The sequence below is a fragment of the Cynocephalus volans genome, chromosome 3, assembly GCF_027409185.1.
Source record: "Cynocephalus volans isolate mCynVol1 chromosome 3, mCynVol1.pri, whole genome shotgun sequence".
In the NCBI taxonomy this organism is placed as follows: Eukaryota; Metazoa; Chordata; class Mammalia; order Dermoptera; family Cynocephalidae; genus Cynocephalus; species Cynocephalus volans.
Window position 1 is genome coordinate 57,795,297 of NC_084462.1, and position 6,893 is coordinate 57,802,189.

The following is a 6,893-nucleotide window of genomic DNA, read 5'->3' on the forward strand; positions in this document are numbered from 1 at the left end:
GAAATAAATACTCATAAATAATTTGAAAAACATATTGTGTTCATAGATTGGAAGACTTAATATTTTTAGAATGGCATAGTACCTGTTTAGGTTGAATTGTGTTCCCCCCAAAAATGCAATGCCGTAGTCCTAACTCAAATATGCCAAAATGTGACCTTATTTGGAATAGGGTTGTTTGCAGACATAATTAGTTAAGATGATATTAGACTGGAGTAGGGTGTGTCCCTAATCCAATATAGCTGGTGTCTAAGAAGACCGCCATGTGAACAGAGAGAGACATAAGAAGAATGCCCCGTGAAGAGGGAGGATTGGAGTGATGCATCTACAAGCCAAAGAACACTAAAGATCGCTAGAAACCACAAGCTAAAACAAGCAAGGAAGGATTTCCCTATAAGTTTCAGAGAACACAACCCTTTAGACACCTTAATTTCAGACTTCTAGCCTCCAAAACTAAGACAATACATTTTTATTGTTCTATTGTTTTAAGCCACCTACTTTGTGGTACTTTGCAACAGCAGCCCTAGAAAGCTAATGAAGTCCTCAAACTGATCTACAGATCCAATGCAATCTCTACTATAGGTCCAGCTGCCTTTGTTGCAGAAACTGACAAGCTGATTCTAAAAATTTACATGGGGAAAAAAGGACTCTAAATAGACAAAACAATCTTGAGAAAGAACAAAGTTGGAAGACTCACATGTCCCAATTTCAAAATTTATTACAAAGTTACAGTAATCAAGACTATGTGGTATACAGACAGGCATGTAGATCAATGAAATAGAGAGTTCAGAAATAAGCCCTTACATTTTTTGGCTAATTGATTTTCTACAGGGTGCCAAGACCATTCGATGGGTAAAGAATAGTCTTTTCAACAAATGGAGCTGGGAAAACAGGATAACCACATGTATAAGAATGGAGTTGGAGCCTTATTTCATACCATATAAAAAAATGAATGAAATTAATTTATGAAAATAAATAAATAAATTTTTATTAATTAATGAAATTAATAAAATTTTGAACTAAAATGACAAAACTTTTATAAGAAAACATACTGACCTTGGATTAGGCAATGATTTCTTAGATATAATACCTAAAGCAAGGGCCGGCCCATGGCTCACTCGGGAGAGCGTGGTGCTGACAACACCAAGTCAAAGGTTGAGATCCCTTTACTGGTCATCTTTAAAAAAATAAGTAAATAAATAAAAAATTTAAAAAATAACACCTAAAGCACAAGCAACCAAAGAAAAAACAGAAAAATTGAACTTCATCAAAAGTAAACACTTTGTGCCTCAAAGAACATGAAAAGACAACCCACAGAATAGGAGAAAATATAAATTATACATCTGATAAGGTTCTAGTATCCAGAATATATATATAATTCTTACAACTCGACGCTAAAAAGGCAAATAACCCAATTTAAAAATGGGCAAAGATTAGAATAGACATTTCTTCAAAGATATGCAAATGGCCAATTAACATGTGTACAGATGGTCAGCATTGTTAGCCATTAGTGAAAGGCAAAGCAAAATCACAATGAGATACCACTTCACACACCCTAGGATGGCTATAATAAGAAAGACAGGAGATAAGTTTTGGTCATGAGGTGGAAAAGCTGGAATCTTTATACATTGCTGGTGGGAATGTAAAATGGTACAGGTGCTTTGGAAGACAGTTTGGCAGTTCCTTGAAGAGTTAAACATCAAGTTACCATATGAACCAACAACTGGACTCCCAGGTATACAGCCAAAAGAAATGAAAAAATATGACCACACAAAAAACTTTTACACATGTTCACAGCAGCATTAATCATAATAGCTAAAAAGCTGAAACAACCCAAATGTCCATAAACTGATAAATGAATAAACAAAATGTGGTATAACCATACATTGGAATATCATTCAGACATACGATGGAATGAAGTACTGACACATGTCACAGCATGGATGAACCTTGAAAACATTGCGCTAAGTGAAAGAAGCCGGACACAAAAAGCTACATACTATACAATTCCATTTATATGAGATTTCCAGGAAAGTCCACAGAAACTGAAAGTAGATTAGTGGTTGCCAGGATATGGGGATGGAGGAAAGAGGGTCCCATTCACTTGGGAGTGAACATGTGTGGTGTTTCTTTTGGGGATGATAAACACGATTTGGAATTAGATAGTGGTGCTGGTTGCACAATCCTGTGAATATACCAAAACTGGAAGTGAGCAGGACTGAAGCCATTTGGGGCCTCAAATTGCTTGGATTCTAGAAGATTTTAAAAGACAGGTTTTTTCTTAGCATGCATTTCTCTGAGTTCCTACCTTTCCTATGGTCATGTGATATTTTGAACCTTGGTTATGGGGCAAGATGATATTATTTACATAAATGTAAAGTTGTTTTCCAGTCAGCCTGGAACTGCAGACTTGCCACGAGACCAGTACTGTCCAGACTCTGAGAAGCCAAGGAAGGCATCAATAAAACGATGCTGATTCCACCCGAAGTAGGACCCTAAGGTAACACAAGGATGGGAACAGAAACCAGACAGGGCCTTGGTGAGACCCCCCACAACTCACGTCCCCCTCCCTCCCGCTTTTCACTCCCCACATTCCATTCCCTCAGTTCCCTCTTCAAAAACCTCTCAGTGAATCTGAGTCTTTGAGACGGTGTTAGCCTGTTCATTCTCCTTCAGGTTTACCAGAGAGATGGGTTAGCCTAACATCTCTGCTCAGGCTACTGGTATTCCTGAATAAAAGCTGACTTCCTCTTACACCAACATTTGACTTTTATTTATTTATTTATTTTTTGTCTTTTTCGTGACCGGTGCTCAGCCATTGAGTGCACCGGCCATTCCCATATAGGATCCGAACCTGCAGCGGGAGCGTCACCGCGCTCCCAGCGCTGCACTCTCCTGAGTGCGCCACGGGCTCGGCCCACATTTGACTTTTAAGTTGTATGTTTTTATTTGGGGTCAGGCAGCCGGACTTGGGTTCAGTAACAAGATCTGAGTGCCAGGAGCTGAATGCCCTGGGTTCTGTAACAGATTTTAGTGAGCCAAGCCAGGGTCTTTTGTATGGGACAGGCAGCTGGACTTGGGTTTGGTAACAAAACCATAAATTGTACATTTTTAAAGGGTGAGTTTTATGGTATGTGAACTATACCTCATTTTAAAAAGTACATGTTCAGGGCTACATTCATCTGAAGGATCCACTTCCAAGGTGACTTTGTCACACTGCTGCTGTCAGGGGGCCTCAGTTCCTCCCCAGGTGGACCTCTCAAAAGGCTGCTTAAATGTCTTCACAACACAGCAGCTGGCTTTGCCCAGAGTGAGTCATCCAAGAGGCAGCAAGGGGGGAGTAGCAAAGTATTTTTATGACTCGATCTTAGAAGTTGCACACTGTCACTTCTGTTACTCATATTCTATTAGTTAAAAGTGACTCACTAAGTCTTCCCCAAAGGGAAGAAAGTGAACTCTACCTCTTGAGAGGAGGGGGAATTAAATAATGTGTGAACACACTTTACATCCCTCCACATGTCCGAATAGAGTATCTAGGATATATAAGAAACTGATGCCAGGGCTCCTCGTGGAAAGGGAGTCTAGGAGTCTAGAGGACACGAGCTAGATGGAGACTGTTCAGTGTAAATTCATTTGCACCTTTTCAACTGTGAAACTATGTGAATGTGCTGTCTGTCCAAATAATTAACAATAACTTTAACAACTGAAAACTTCCTTTAAGATGGAAACTAGCTTTTAACCTGTAACTTGTTTGGCTAGCTGAATTTGTTAGGTTAAAGTCCTAAATCAAGTTGCACTACGTGTGTGCGCGCGTGTGCTTGCATGCATGCACTCAGTAATTGTATTTATTATTTATTTATACATACATACTTTCTTACTCCCTAGGTCCTAACTCAAAGATTTAACAAAAAATATACTGGAACTCCTCTTTGGGCTCTGAAAGTTGTTTTTTATATATTTTCATATACATATCAGGACTCTTTATTCTTTAGTTTCAAGGTTCATGAAACCTCATCATAGAAAATTACAAAAATACCAAAAACTATAGCAAGCATAAAAATTAAGGAGAGATCACAAGTTATGTCATTGAGTAATAGGTTCAGTTGTATGATTCCTGGTTTTCCTTCCTTGGACCTGATGTTTTCCATAGCTAAAAAAATCTTCTTGTAACTTCTGGGGGAGAACACAAACAGTTTCATTGCAATGGTTCACTGACGAAATCTGTCTACTGGATTTCCGTAACCTAAATAGAATGGAAAACACCTTGCCTTTTCTTTGACTGTAACTTGTGGCTGAAAGTTTCTGATCACTCCACCTTAGGGGCAGTAGTGCCCAGGGGTTAAGTAGGTGCTTGGGAGTCAGCCTTGGTTCAAACCCTGGCCTGTCACCTTTTAGACAAGTGATTATATGGACAAGTTGTACAACCTCTACAGGCTTCAGGTTTTTTTGTCTGTAAATAGGGAGAATAATAGTAATTAATCATATGATTGTTGTGGGATCAAATTAAATGATACATAGAGATCACTTAGTAGCATGCCCTGGACATAGTAAGTGCTCAATAAATGTCTGCTTATCATCAGCCATACTGTACTCCCAGTGCCTAGGAGTTAAGAAACATTTGAATGAGTAGATGATCTCAGTTTTAGGTAAAGTGAGAATGGCTTCCTCTAAGAGTGAATGAGATAGATCCCTGAGAAATTGACCTTAAATGCACTTAGTCTTCCAGTAAGTATCCAGGAATGTGCTGAGGGATCTGGAGTGACGAAGATCCCAAGAGGGAAGTGAGCAACCCAGTGGTTCTTTACTCATCATCCGTCTGTTCTCTTAACTGTACCTGACCTTTAACCCTGTGTAAGCCTGTGCAGGCAAGTTCCCTGGCCCTTAACATACATTACAAGGAAATTCTTCCCTTTGTTCTGTGTATAGCAGCCTTTCTGGCAAAACTGTCACACTTTGTGACCAACTTATAGCTGACTTTTGGAAAATACTGTCAGGGCTGATGCGGATGAAGACAACACATTTTGAAAGATTCAGAGAACTGTGAGGCTTTTGATGCACAGGAAAATCATGGGTTCCCAGGACAATGGGCAGATGACAGAATGGCAGAATGGATTTTTAAAAAAACATGAACCAACTTATGCTGTCTATAAGAAATGCACTTTAGATTCAAACACACAAATAGGTTGAAAGTGAAAGGATGATAAAAGATATTTCATGCAGATAGTAACCAAAAGAGAGCTGTGGTTACTATACTAATATTGGACAAAATGGGCTTTGTCAAAAACGATTACAAAAGAAGCTTTGTGCAAGTGGCAGTATCGTAGCCAATGAGGTTTATCCAAGGCACAATTAGTGCTAATTGAAAACAAAAAACAAAAAACTATATTACAGAAGACAAAAGGACATTATATTTTAACAAAAAAGTCAATTCACCAAAAAGATATCACAATTATAAGCATATATGTGTGCACAAAACATCAGAGTTCCAATATATGATGCAAACACTGATAGAACTGAAGGGAGAAACAGAGAAATATTCTACAATAATAACTGTAGGCTTCAATGCCTCATTTTTAATAATGGATAGAAAATCTAGACAGAAGATCAATAAGAATATGGAAAGCTTGAACAGCACTATAGACCAGCTAGACCTAAGGACATACATAGAACACTCCACCCAATAACAGTAGAATACACATTCTTCCCCTGTGTACATGGAAAAGTCTCCAGGACAGACCATATTTTAGACCACAAAACAAGTCTCAAATTTCAGACTTTTGAAATCATATAAAACATCCTTTCTGATCACAATGGAATGAAGCTAGAAATCAATAATAAAAAGAAAACTGGAAAATGCACAAATATGTGATAATTGAACATTTTTTTTTGGTGGCTGGCTGGTATAGGAATTGAACCCTGGACCCTGGTTTTATCAGCACCATGATCTAACCAGCTGAGCTAACTGGCCAGCCCCAAACAACATATTCTTAAACAACCAATACATCAAAGAAATCACAAAGGAAATTGGAAAATACTTAGAGACAAGTAAAACTGAAAACACAACACACCAAAACTTACAGAATGCGGCTGAGGCAGTGCTGAAAGTGAAATTTATTGCTTTATGTAAATGCCTACATAAAAAAAGGAAAAAGATCTCAAATAAGAAACTAACTTTACACCTTAAGAAACTAGAAAAGTAGAGCAAACTAAACCAAAAGCTAACCAAGAGAAGAAATAAAGATTAGAGCAAAAATAAATAAAATGGATCCTGGAAAAACAACAGAGAGATCAGTGAAACCAAAAGTTTGTTTTTGAAAAGATCAATTTTGACAAATTTTAAGCTGGCAAAAAAAGAGAGAAGATGCAAATAAGTAAAATCAGAAATGAAATAAGAAACATTACTACTAAACAGAAATAAAGGATTAAAAGAGAATAGTATGAACAATTGTACACCAAAAACTGGATAACCTAGATGAAATGGACAAATTCCTAGAAATACACAAATTACCTAAATTGAAAATCACATCAGACTTGTAATGAGTAAAAGCTAAATCAAATCTATAATCAAAAACCTCCCAAGGAAGACAAGTCCAGGACCAGATGGATTGATTGGTGAAGGCTTCCAAACATTTAAAGAAAAATTAATACCAATCCTTCTCAAACTCTTTCAAAAAATTAAAGAGGAAGGAACAGTCCTAACTCACTCTATGAAGACACCATTACTTAAGCTTTAACAAAGCCATATTATACAAAGTTTAATACAGCATTAACAAAGCTGTATTAAGACATGAAAAAAAGGAAAATTAGAAATATGCATTATGAATATTTAATGCAAAAATCCTCAAAAAACCGCTAGCAAACCAAATTCAACAGCACATTCAAAGGATGAGACACCA

General features: G+C 37.4%; 1 pseudogene; it reads left to right on the top strand.

Annotated features, from left to right (window-relative positions):
• The first annotated feature begins 5,294 nt into the window (after window positions 1–5,294).
• LOC134374144 (U4 spliceosomal RNA) lies at window positions 5,295–5,379 on the top strand (annotated as a pseudogene).
• Window positions 5,380–6,893: the final 1,514 nt, after the last annotated feature.